Source organism: Ictidomys tridecemlineatus, chromosome 12, assembly GCF_052094955.1.
Source record: "Ictidomys tridecemlineatus isolate mIctTri1 chromosome 12, mIctTri1.hap1, whole genome shotgun sequence".
Classification (NCBI taxonomy): Eukaryota; Metazoa; Chordata; class Mammalia; order Rodentia; family Sciuridae; genus Ictidomys; species Ictidomys tridecemlineatus.
Genome location: NC_135488.1, coordinates 58,277,750 through 58,291,613, shown reverse-complemented (window position 1 = coordinate 58,291,613; position 13,864 = coordinate 58,277,750). Strand labels below are relative to the sequence as shown.

At 37.7% G+C, this 13,864-nt stretch overlaps 1 protein-coding gene across 2 annotated transcripts in view; it reads right to left on the bottom strand.

The window, feature by feature from the left end:
• Eva1a (eva-1 homolog A, regulator of programmed cell death) overlaps positions 1-13,048 on the bottom strand; it is an 87,588-nt gene extending 74,540 nt beyond the window's left edge. The window contains exon 1 of one of the 2 annotated variants that reach the window (XM_078028955.1): positions 13,030-13,048. The gene's annotated coding sequence lies outside the window, so the exon portion shown is untranslated. The remainder of the gene's footprint in view (positions 1-13,029) is intronic. The other variant, XM_078028952.1, reaches the window with a different exon arrangement.
• Between the last annotated feature and the right edge of the window lie 816 nt (positions 13,049-13,864).

The following is a 13,864-nucleotide window of genomic DNA, read 5'->3' as shown; positions in this document are numbered from 1 at the left end:
TCAAGTCCCCAGATAACATAGGCCAATTTGACACCATGTGAAGCAGAACACCCAACTGATCATGGTGAACTCACAGAATTGGGAGAGATAATAAAAAGGCCCTTGCTGTTTGATACAAATTTGGGGAGTGGTATTTAATATAATAAGTATTTAAAGCAGGAAAGGATTTGTCAAGGGCACTGAAAGCCAAGTTCTGTATTTATTATCATCCTAATCATCATAGAAGACATTAATAAGTAATGACTTATGTGCCAGACACAAAGTTGTAAGTTTTTACATACTTTTAAATCTTAATCTGCTTATAAACCTGTGAGGTAGATACTATTATTCACATTTAATAGGCAAGAAAACTAAATTCTAGAAAAGTTTTATAAATTTGGTCAAGATTATACAGCCAGAAAAAGAGTACAAAGGGGAATCAAACCGAGTACATTCTGACCACTCTTTAACCTGCCATCTTCTTTGTGTAAGAACAAGGAAAGGGGCATGCTGATAATCATAGGAGATCCAAATAACTCTTCCAGTTGGAAACTGGCAATCGGCTTGAAAAACCACGATGCCTGGGCTTGTCAGATAATTCCAGGTGAGTAAATGTCAATGGGTTTAATTCTCACTGTTCGGTGACTATATGGGTCCATAAATAAAACAACTTGGGACAAATAAGAAGGGAAAATTTATCTGTGAATGTAAAAATGTATTAATCATCCATTTCTGCACAACCTCTCCCCGCCTGCCAGATTTAGTGGTTTATAACAATAATCATTTATTATCTGTCATGGTTTCTGTGGATCAGTAATTTGGGAGAGGCTCAACTAGCTTAGGGCCTCTCAGGAGGTTGTAGTCAGATGTTGGCTGGGTCTTAAGTCATCTGAAGACTTGCCTAGAATTGCAGGTCCACTCCAAGGTAGCTCACTCACATGGCTAGCGATTGGTGCTAGTTGTTGGGAGCTGCCAGTCTTTATCGGGTGTGCCTCTCCTGCGGGCCATCTCAATGTTCTTATGGCTTAACAACTGGCTTCCCCCAAAGCAAGCATCCTGAAAAAGGCAGAAGCCACAGTGCCTTTTAAAAGATAGCCTCAGAAATCACACACCAAACCTTCCACTTCATTTGGGTTATACAGGCCCACCCGTGTGTGGAAGGGAACTCCCCACAGTCATACGCATCAGGAGAAAACAATAAATGGATTCTTTTTTTTCTATCTGGGAAATATTGGGGAACACAGGGCCTCACACATGCTAGGCAAATGCTCCACCACTGAGCTACATTCCTCATTGGGACCACCTTGGAGGTTTTTAAAATTACTCCAAGTATTGTAGACTTGAAAGTAGGATATTTGACTATTTTATATGTGTCTGTAAGGGTAGGGAACAAAGGTCAAAGAGGCCATTTGTGAGGATCCCAGCCTGCTTCACCAACAAAAGAAGTTTTGTAGCACTCACTTAGAAGCTGTTTCAAGTATCAGAAACTTTAAGAAACTCCTACCCTCCTACTTTAGCCAGCTGCTCTGGAGTAAGAGATTCTCAAGAGGCTACTGTTGGCTATCTCAGCTGCCTGCAGTACCAAAGAGGGTCATTCACATGAGAGTAAATACCCCAAAGTGCTAAGAGCCTTGTATCCGTCTGCCTTCTGCCTCCGCCAGCAAATGCTCTCAGACAGTGTGGCCTCTTGCACTCCTCTGCTTTTCCACACTCAGGCAAATACCTCTCATAGACATGCTAATCTGGGATCACAGAGATAAGAAGGTTCTGAAAATATCATTCCTGACCTCTGCTTGGTGATGCAGGAAGCCAATGGAAGCAGGTGGTGGTGATGGTGAGCTGAGCCTGGGTAATCCAGCTCAGATTTGAGGAAGTTTTCAATGAAACTCCCTCAAATGAAACATGCATTGTACTCTGCATTTTGGCTTGAAATTCTCCCTTCTTCAAAGTCAGTTAAAAAAAAACTATAGAAAAAAATATGAATAAGATACAGCATAATCCCAGACAAAATAAACGCTTCCATGAGCGAGAAAGTAATGAACAGGGGTTGAAACTGTGAAGCTATGGTTCCAGAAATGAGCAGATGGAATTCTGTTCCTTTAGGGATTTCAAGTCCTGGAGGGTGATGGCATACAGAAGCACCTTTTACATGACAGGAGGTTAGATCTGTGCTCTCTCCTGGAAAGAAGACTACTAAAAGCTGAAACTATTGGTTAGGGCTATTGTTATCAAAAGGGTGTCCCTACCCTATGCCTTGTCCAAGTAATTGTCACCCATCCCCAGTCTAGAGAAGATAAAGGTCTTACAGGTATTATCTCCTCACTAAAATCTACCATTTTTTTTTACATTAGTTTCATTTTTAAAACTCCTTCCCCAAATTGTTTCATTAGATTTGCCAACATATTTTACTGATATTTTGCTCCTTGTTTCTTACGTCCCATTCCTTCCTTGTGGATTTATGTCTGTTCTTACTAAGGTACATCCTTTAGTAATTCTTTTTTCAAGAGTCTATAAAAGCCAGGCGCTGTGGCCTCAGCCTGAAATCACAGCGGCTCAGGAGGCTGAGGCAGGATGATCACTAGTTCAAAGCCAGCCTCAACAACTTAGCAAGGCTCTAAGCAACTCAGCAAGACCCTGTCTCTAAGTAAAATATTAAAAAGAGCTGAGGATGTGGTTATCAGTGGTTTGCGCCCCTGGGTTAAAACTCTGGTACCAAAAAAAAAAAAAAAGGAGTCTATAAAACATGAACTCTTGAAATTTTTTTATTTCACAAATTATTTTATCCCCACCCTTGCGTTGAAAATTTGGGCATAGAATTCTAGGTTTATGATGATATTCCTTCTTAACTTCAAAGACATTATTCTATGTCTTCTGGCATCTATAGCTATTAATGAAATATATTTTGTCAGTCTAATTGTTCTATTTTCTATCAACTTTTAAGAATCTCTTTCAGGTTCCACAGATTCCATTAGTATGTCTATTTCTGAGTTTATTTCATCCTACTCGACATTCTGTATGTTCTGAAGTCATAACACTCACGTTTTCCTTTAGTTCTGACATTTTGTTATGATTGCTTTATTATCTTTTTGTTGTTGTTATTGTTGTATGTTGTTTCCTTATTTTTTTTAACTTTATATTCCCTATTTAATTTGTATTGGAACATTTTTGTTTGCCTTGCATTTATCTCATCCATATATTGTTCTATCAGATAAGACAAGATTTATTAAGGGAATTGGCTCCCAGAATTATGGGGGCTGAGAGGTTCCATGCAAGGCCTTCTGTAGGAGGGAGTGGGGCAGGCAGGAGGGAGGATTCTCTTTCCCTTTTCTAGTTTTCGTTTTTGGAGGGCAGCTGATTGGATAGTGCCCACCCACATTAAAGGCAGATCTTCCCCACTCAGTCCACCAACTCACATGCCAATCTTCTCTGGAAACATCCTAACAGATACACCTAGAAGTGACAATTTACCAGTTCTCTAGTATTCCTTAAATCCAGCCAAGGTGACACCTAAAATTAACCATCAGAGCTTTTTAGAGCTTTCTGTGATTCCTACCATGCTACCGTATATCCCAACTCACCAATTATCCCTGAAGAATTTCCAATGCACAGTTTATATCATATATTGATTTGTATTTTAAATTTCAGAAAACATATTGACATTTCCAATATTTATGATACTCTTCTCTATGTCAAGATTTTTTGCATATTCAGGATTCACATCTAAAATATTTTGTTTCACAATTCCTTGTGACTGTATGATCAATGTGATTCTGCAACCTGTACATTCAGAAAAATGAGAAATTATACCCCATCTGATTCAAATGTTAAAAAAAAAAAAAAGACTTTATCTCATGAGACTTCCTTCAGGTTCAGGGGAGAGGCAGCAGTCTGGTAGTTTCATAGGATGATTTCTCAGTCATACTGCACAGAGTTCAAACCCTGCATCCACCTCTCAACAATTGCATAGCCTTGTGAAAATCACTGAGTCATTCTGGGCCTATTTTCCTTATCTGTACAAATGGGATAAGTGAAGTATCTGGCCTCAAATTGCTCAAGCAAGGATTAACTGAAATTGCGTGTACCCAGAATCTTGCAAGGAGTGGGATACATAATTAGCTGTCAATGTATGCAGCATTTACTATTAAATTTAAATAGGTTTTGAAAAAAAAAATCTCTTTAATGTGATTACGCATTTACATTTGCTCAGCTTCTGCATGTAGAACCATGGGGAGAGTCAGGACCAGGACAGCTGTGATCAGGACAGTGCCAGCCAGCCCTGACAGGCAGGGAAGACACTCTCATTCCCCACTTTCCTGTTGATTACCAATCTGTTTTTCTATGCCCCCAAGGTCTAGTCATGGGAGGGGGGGTATTGGTCAAACCACTCTGACCCCTTGGCCCCAGCTGTAGAGATTAAATAAGCTGCTGGGACTCAAAAAAATCAAAATAAAATAAAATAAAAAATAAAATATTTTGTTTCACAATTCCTTGTGCTTTTTTTTTTTTTGTACTTTAACCAAGGGGTATGTAATCACTAAGCCACATCTCCAGCTCTTTTTTTTTTTTAATTGAGACAGGGTTTCACTAAGTTACTTAAGTCCTTACTAAACTTCTGAGGTTGGCTCTGAACTTGCAATCCTCCTGCCTCAGCCTCCTGAGCTGTTGGGATTATAGGCATATGCCCCCTCACCCAGCCCAATTCCTTGTACTTTTAATAGATATCATTTTGAGCCCATTAGATACTGTATTCACTTATTTAATAGCCCATTACATAGGATTTACTATGTGCTCAGTATATGAATTCCTCATAACAATTCTGTGATGGTACTCTGGCACTCTTCATGTTATAGATCAGGAAACTGAGGTGTAGAAAAATAACTGAGTGAAGGTCCGTTGTCCAGAGAAGAGATTAAAATAGATAAGGAGAGTTTGAAGGAGGAAGTGGAAGATATTTGGCACAATATTCTTATCAAATTAACCTATACATTCTATGTTATTCTAATCAAAATTCCAAGAGGCATTTTTTTTTAAGTAGACAAATAGATTTAAGTTGCTTAAGGGAAAACTAAAGTTGTAGTCAAGACAATTCTGAAAAAGAACTAAAACAAGGAATTTGAAGTAAAAGTGATACAGTCTTACTATAAAGTAAGATAGTAAGATAGTAAGCAAGTACGACAGCAACAACCCAAAGACGGATGAACAGATGGATGGCATGAAGAACCCAAATACAGCTCAAGTATGGAAGAGTCGTTGGTATGAAGCAGATAAGACAATATAAATTATTGGGAGAAAGACAGAATATTTAATAAATGGAACTAAGGCTACTTGATTCCCATATGCAAGTTCCCACAGATAAAAAATACCTCTGGATCATCCTCTCACTCCATTTTAAAGAAATATTTTAATTTTAGAATTTAATCTTTTTTATTGGGGGGGGGAGATACTGAGGATTGAACCCAGAAGCACTTTACCACTGAGCCACACCCCTAGCCCTTTATATTATTTTTTTTTATTTTGAGTTGCTTTGTTGCTGAGGCTGGCCTCAAACTTGTATTTCTCCTGCCTCAGTTTCCTGAGTTATTGGGATTTCAGGGGTGTGACACTGTGGCCAGCTAATTTTTCAAATTTTTATTTGCTTTTAGAGTACTGAAATTTGAATCCATGGGTGCTCTACTACTGAGATTTGTCTCCCAACACTTTTCTGTTTTTCACTTTGACGTGGGATCTCCCTAAATTGCTAAGACTGCCCTCAAACTTGCCATCCTCCTGTCTCAGCCTCCTGAGTTCCTGGGATAACTGGTGTTCACTATTGCACCCAGCTAAGTCATTTTTTTTAAATAAGTATCTATATGACTTTGGAAAAGGAAGTGACTCCTAAACAAGACATTATAATACTTAATTAGTTTGTCTATATCAAAACTAAAATTCTGTATAACAAAGGCCACTATTTAAAACCTTTGTGTTTTTTAAAAGGATTAAAGAAAACAGTTTCAACATATTTAAACAATAAAGGATTTATATGCAGAAAATACTTCATTCCACAAAATAAGAAAAAAATCAATGCAATAAAAAAAATAGAGGGGTCGAGCAGTTTTTCTTCTTTATGTGCACAGTACATAAATGGATTATTAGCATAAGAAAATACTAGTAACAGCAAAACAAAGTGGAAAATAACACAGCTTTCATTTAACATTTCTCAACAAGACAAAGCTGAAAGTCTGACATATTTCTGTTGGCCAGGATGGGGGAAAACAGGAATTGTCAAACACTGCCAATAGAAGCATGATTGGCTCATCACCTTGGAGACTCATTCATAATAATTGGAACCTGGAAGTTGGCAAGTCAGAAATTCCAAGCCCAGGTTAATGCTTCAGAGGAAGTCCTGCACTGTACATTAGAAAGCAGAGCAATGTTCATTTCAGCTCTGTTTGGAATCATAACATTGAAGATATCCCAAATGCAAATCCTAAAGAAAGCAGATAAATATTGCTATGTAGGTATGATAGAATACCATAATAATTTAAATGACTGAATTGTATTTTTGCATAACAACAAAAATGAATGTCATCAATGAAATGTTGGGTGGGTATGAAAAGTTACAAAAACATGAAACATATATATGTGTACCATAGGATACCATTTATATAATTTTACAAAAAACAATTTAGTATTGTTTTACACATATAGTATATGTGTATTTATACCTTGACATGACAAATTCATGATCATTCTTGCTATCAGGAAAAGAAGGAGGTGAATGGAATTGGGAGATGAGCAAAACAAAACTCAGCTTTATTGTAGTTCTTCTTAAAGAAAAATATGAAGCCAGGAATGGTAGCACACACCTGTAATCCCAGCAGCTCAGGAGGCTGAGGAAGGAGAATTGCAAGTTCAAAGCCAGTCTCAGCAACTTAGTGAGGCCCTAAGGAATTCAGTAACAGCCTGTCTCTAAATAATTTTTTTTAAGAGAGAGAGAGAGAGAGAAAATTTTTTTTAATATATTTTTTTTTTAGTTCTCGGTGGACACAACATCTTTGTTTGTATGTGGTGCTGAGGATCGAACCCGAGCCACACGCATGCCAGGTGAGTGCGCTACCGCTTGAGCCACATCCCCAGCCCTCTAAATAAAAATTTAAAAAGGCACTGGAGATGTGGCTCAGTGGTTAAGCACCCCTGGGTTCAATCCCTGGTACCAAAAGGGAAAAAAAAATGAAAAAGCAAGCGTGATAAAATGTTGTCATTTACTAATTCTTAAGAGTTGGTGTTGTAGACTGAATGTTTATTTTGTCCCCAAAGTCACATACCAAAGCCTAACCCCCAATGTGAGGTATTTGGAGTTGCAAACTTTGGGAGGAAATTAGGTAAGGGCTGAGCTCTCAGGAATAAGATTAGTGCCACCTGTAGATTGGGTCTGGTGGGTCCCCCAGAAGCCCATGTGTTGAAGGCTTGGTCTCCCATCCATGGTGCTATTGGGAGGTCTTGGAACATTTAGGACACAGGACCTAGTGGGAGGAAGTGAGGTCACTAGGGGTGTACCCTTGAAGGGTATATTTGGAGTCTGGCCCCTTCATCTCTCTCTCTCTTTGCTTCCCAGCCCCATGACATGAACAGCCTTTCTCCATCAAGTGCTCCTGCCATGATGTACTGTGCTACTGCAGGCCCAAAGCAACAGAGTCAAACTACCTTGGAATGAAACCTCCAAAATTCTGAGCCCAAATAAGCTTTTCCTCCTTTTACATTGGTTAACTCTGGTATTTCTTCACAATGTTGGCAAGTTTACTAACACAGTGCTCTTATAAAAGACCCTCCAATCTGGGTGGTGCCACACATACCTGTTATTCCAGCAACTCAAGAGGCTGAGGCAGGAAGACCACAAGTCCAAAGCCAGCCTCAGCAATTTAGTGAAAGCTTATCTCAAAAAGGGTGACTGGGGCATGGTGGGGGCGGGGGGCTGTTGATGTAGTTCAGTGGTAGAGTACATAATGGTTTCATCCCTAATATTGCAAAACAAAAACAACAAAAATAAAAAACACTCAAGAGATCCTCCTATCCCTTTCACTACATGGGGACATGGTGAGAACTAGGAAGAGGACTTTCACAAGACAATAAATCTGCCAGTACCTTAATTTTGAACTCCCCAACCCCCAAACTGTGAGAAATAAGTTTCTGTTTTTTATAAGCTACCAATTTCTATGATGCTTTGTTATAATGCCCCGAACAGATGAAGACCATTATACAATGTGTACATTGACCTTTGTTCTCTGTAGTTCCTTTGCTTTCTTTCCCAAATCATTACTACCCTTTCTATGAGAATATGGGAATCCCACAAAACATTTAATATTTTCTCATGTTTGAAGACGTGCAGCTGGGCACAGTAGCACATACCTATAATCCCAGCCACTCAGGAGCTAAAACAGATGTTCACAAGGTCGAGGCCAGCCTCAAGACCCTGTGTCAGACACAGAAAAAGAAAAAAGATTGAGATTGTAGCTCAGAGATTGAGGGTACCCTGAGTTCAATTCTCAGTACTGAAAAAAAAAAAGAAAGAGAGAAAGAGAGAAAGAGAGAAAGAGAGAAAGAGAGAAAGAGAGAAAGAGAGAAAGAGAGAAAGAAAGAAAGAAAGAAAGAAAGAAAGAAAGAAAGAAAGAAAGAAAGAAAGAAAGAAAGAAAGAAATGCTAAGAGTCAAAAAGAGTAGCACCAAATACTGAGGTTGGACTTACGCAGAGTCCCTAGTTTTTCAGAGAGAAAACAGCCATTGTGTAGTTAGTGGCCCTGAGCTGGTCAGAGGGCCTCAAATCCTGTGAGAGCCACAGTAAATGCTATCAACTGCTTTTAGGAATCTTCTTGCCTCCAGAGCCTTCTTCATAGACATGTCAGGTGAACCCAAGTACAGTACTTCAGAAAACCTCAACAGGGCATACAAGGGAGAGTTAAGTGCTTCATAAAATTTTCGGCCATGCTAACTCTGAAATTGGCTGAAACTGGCTGAATTCCTTTAGGCTCAGGATCCATAGAAGAGGTTTTTTTTTTTTTTTTTAAATTCTAGCAAATGCTCAGCCCCAAGGGACTTCATTATGTAATCTGGATTGTTTTCAAACTCTTTCTATACTAAATTCTAACTCTAATGGTGGTGGCAGTGGTAACTAATACCAATTAAGTGACATTAATTCTCCATGCCCAAATCTGTGCCATGCCAGTTGGCTGAAAGAATGTGCAGAAAATAATCAGTAATTCTCCAGAAAAATAATGAAAGTGGATCCTAGGAGTTCAAGCAGATGCAGTCTAGAATGTATTAGTGAAGATGAAAATTGAAATAAGTGAGAGATAGGGTTTGTAGTGATTAAGCACATGGACTTTTTTAGTAGGCTGGTTTTAAAGGACAGTGTCACCGTCTCAGACAAGAATAATCCTGACAATTTATTTAACTTCTTTGAGCCTCAGTTTCCAATGTAAAATGTAGATATTAAGACTATTTCATATGATTTTTTTATGAAGATCAAAAGGGATGGGCTGGGGATATAGCTCAGTTGGTAGAGTGCTTGCTAGCATGCACACAACCTTATGTTCAATCCCCAGCACTACCCAAAAAAAAAAAAAAAAGATTAAAAGGGATAATTGAATGAAAGGAATTTGGCGTTGAATCTGTACATACCGGTCGCTCAATAAAAGATAATAGTGATGATTTATAAGCATTATTCAATGCTCGTTAGAGATTGGGAAAGATTTGTTAATGATTGTTCCTGAATAAGTTTATTTGTATTTTTATTTGGTTATGAAATTTGATAAAAAAATAAATGAGGCAAATACCTTTCATCCTAATCTGTCTGTATTTAATTGAAGCATTTGGCAGATTCTTTCATTATATCATATATGTAAATAATATCATGGTGTCTATGAGGAAAAATCTTTAATTCTGAATAATCATACTGAACTATTAACTATGTCAATCTTGAGAGTGACCAAAGTGTTTGTGACCAAGGTACTGCCTGTTTAATATAATTATTGTTGTATCAATTCATAGTGATATACACATTTAAATCCCCATAAAATTAAAATTATCTTGTCAGATCAGAACCATCTGTATTTTATTGAAGATAATAACTATATAACTTTCATTATCACCTCCCTTATGGATAAAATTTTAATTAGATGTAATTTCCCCTCAAGAAATAAAGTATTTAATTAAAAATTAAAATATTCAATTTCTCTCAGGACTAAGGTTTTATTGGGTAAGACTGAGCCTGGGAGAGCCACAAACCATTGTAATGTCCAAGATTTTTTCCCTACTCCTTCCCTTGGAGAATGCATGGGTTAAGACAGAGTAGATTAAGGAATTTTATTCAAATAAGCATTCATGCAAGTAAAGAGACATACAGCTGCTCAAGGGTTACTAGAGTCAGGACGACCGCGTCTCAAAGCCAAGTGTTGAAGATGGAAGCCAGATGTGGACGAGGTAGTGGAAATTCTAATGTGCTCTGTGTCGGTGAGACTTCAGGAGTGTGGTGTCCAGTTCTAGCAACAACCACCAGCAAGAAATCAGAATTGTTATGGTCCGCCAAACATCACACGAAGAGCCAGATCACATGAGCAACCAGGTCATAGAGAGAAAACTCAGGGGACTTAGAAACTAAAGAAAAAGAAATGTATGCAGAACTTGATAATTACACTAAAATACTCAAAGAGAAAAGCAGGGGGAAATTGTGACTCGAGAATGCACCCACAGCCGGGTTTAGCGGCTCATGCCTGTAATCCCAGCATCTCAGGAAGCTGAGGCAGTAGAATTACAAGTTCAAAGCCAGCCTCAGCAACTTATTGAGGTTCTAAGGAACTTAGCAAGACGCTGTCTTTAGGGCTGGGGCTGTAGCTCAGTGGTAGAGTGCTTGCCTCACATGTGTGAGGCACTGGGTTCAATCCTCAGCATCACATAAAAATAAATAAATAAGCAAAATGCAGGTATTGTGTCCATCTGCAACAACAACAACAAAAAAAAGACTGTCTCTAAATAAAATATTAAAAGGGATAGGGATGTAGCTCAGTGGGTAAGCACCCTGGGTTCAATTTCTGGTTCAAAAAAAAAGAAAGAAATGCACCCACAACAAGACTGCCTTCTATGAATTGAAGTAAGAGAAAGACATTTTTGGTAGCAAAATAAGATCCCCAAACCATGTCACTCAGCTATCATTCTGAATCAATTACTAGTCACTGTATTCTAAAAGTTGAATCCTAAATGTAATATAGTATTCTTGATTGCATTCTAGAACAGAAAAATTCATCAGCAAAATAAAGTAGGAAAATTTGGAAAAAAAAGTCTGCTTTAGTCAATGTATGCAACTAGTGTTGATTTCTTAGTCTTAGTAAGTGTGTCATGGTTATGTAAGATGTATATTTGTATTTCTGGTTTTCTCCCTTAAATATCTGAATTTTAAGTTAGTGACACTTCTGGAGTTTTGGATGGCAAACCACCAGTATAGGATAATAATTTTAAATATATTTTAAAGTCATATATATATATAAAGATTCATTATATCACTATGTATACCAATGAAAATCTGGAAACTAAAAATGATCAACAATATAAGAGTTGTTAAATTATGGAACACATCTATGATTAAATGTCTCAAAACTATTGCACCTACTTACAAATTAATACAAATTAATATTAACATGATGAAAAACTTAGAATATAGTGTGAAATTTAAAAGCTAAATATCATTCTGAGCTGCTATGCTACATAAGTGAATGAAGAAAAAAGTTAAGGGGAAAAAGTGGTATTTGAAACTAATATGCATTTTCTTTTCTTTTTTTCTTGGAACCAGAGATTGAACCCACAGGCATTTAACCACTGAGACACATCCACAGCCCTAATATGCATTTTCTATAGATTTTCTTTTTCTCTATGTCTACTGCTTTCTAATAAGCTTTATATTACTTTTATAATTTAAAAAATCCATAAAAATATGTAAGTTAGTTTCATTACATAAACAGTTTAAAGGTCAAAATCTCTTCTTTTCTCCCCTAGGCTTTGACTGACTATAGGTTGTTAAAAGACTGAGAATGAAAATCAAAAGATTGCATAACATCCAAGAACTCATAAGGATTTTTTTTTTTTTAACGAATATGGACTATGGCTAAATCCATTAGAGCTTGAAAGAAACTGTCTTTGTGCTTCTAAGCAGTGGCTTGGAGGCAAGAAGGCCAGCAAGACAAGAGTGTGCCAAAGACATCTCAGCTGGAGACGAGTGTACTGTACACAAGTACAGAAAACAAAACCAGTGGGGGAGGGGTTAGAATTTGTCCCTGACCTTGGACAATAAACCCAAATTGCATTGTGGTGCAGACAAATGTCCATAAAATAGGTGTGGCAATAATCCAAGCTGAAAAGCATACAGTTAAGGATGGCATTTATCCAGAGCAAAGATTTTAAGTCTCATTACCCAAAAATGCTTTATGCAACCGTCAAGTACAGAGGAGAGAAAAATTCAAGTCAAAGCTGTCATGCCACAGGCAAAACACAGAACACGAAATGTCAGTGTACAGTTATCAAAGAGCCTGTGCTTGGAATTCCTTCCTCAGGAGGGTTCCTTACAGAATGTGGACGAAAAACCTCCTGCACACAGGTGACAGAGAGAGAACCATCCCATGTAGCCTGGGGATTGGTGAGCTCTGGTTTGGCCAAATGACAGCAACACTGGTGCCCATCTTGCAAGACAGTCCTTGGCATTTAGGAATCCTGATCCTGTGACAGAGCGCAGCCAAGAGTCAGAAACATTCCAAAGCACTTCATTAAGCAGGGCATGTCGTTTTTTCCAGTCATGGACTACATATGTGTGTACACTGTATATTAAGTTTTAGTGTTTGTTCATGAACAATATAGAATTTTTTTTTTTTTAGCTCCAATACCAAAGCAAATCAAAACACATTTCACTAACTGTTGCTTTTACAAAACATTTACAGGCCTAGTACTAGTCTTGGTTCAACTTTGGTCCTTTTAGTTACGGAATTCATATCAATAAGCTAAAGTTATTATCAAAACTATGGCATACACTCACGGTTTAGTCTAGGATATGCAGATCCTTGTCCCCAAACTCCAGAATTGTGACTTCTTCCTGGTGGATACAATACACTTTTAACCCAAACATCCACACTGTTAGTGATACTCTTTGGCCGTTTTGAATATTCTGTGATTTCCATCCTACAGCAGCTTTTGAAGTTTAAAAGAATGATTCAGACACATTTAAAAAAAAAAAAAAAAAGAGGACTCTTTTCTGATGTAAAAAAGAATATGACTTCATTTCTACCAAATACCTAAAATTTCCACAAATCTGTATTCACAGTGAACTAGGAGAAGTTCCATAAAGAAAAATATGCCCAATTTGAATTTGAATATCTCCACATTTGTCAATAAATTAGAGGTCCTCTTGACTTTCCTTCCAATAGTTTCAAGGTTAGTGGGTTCAAATGTCTTGTCACCTCATTAAAGATATGACTCTCTGAGTCATCAAGAACCTGATAAATGAGTTCTCCAAAGGTATGTTCATTTCCTAAAAGCCTTGACCTGAGAACAAAGTTCAACAACTTCCTTTGACTTCTTTCTTTTCTATTTCAAGTTATTATAGTGTCCCTCATTCTGGTGATGGTGACGGAAAGCCAGCTCTGCTCATGTTTTCTGTCTGATTGCATAGGAAAATGTTACCTAACATGCACAGGAGAAAATTTGTGGACAGAAGATTAATGGAAGCTGGGGTCACCCATCTTCTCTGTTGATGTAAATGTAAATGTCAGTTCTTTTCATTGCAGTTGCTCATCTTGAGCAGGTGAACCAAGCTTTTCTTATGTAGTGTATGTTACTGGGGTGGAGTGCAAAGCCCAGCAGGTATAACCCCC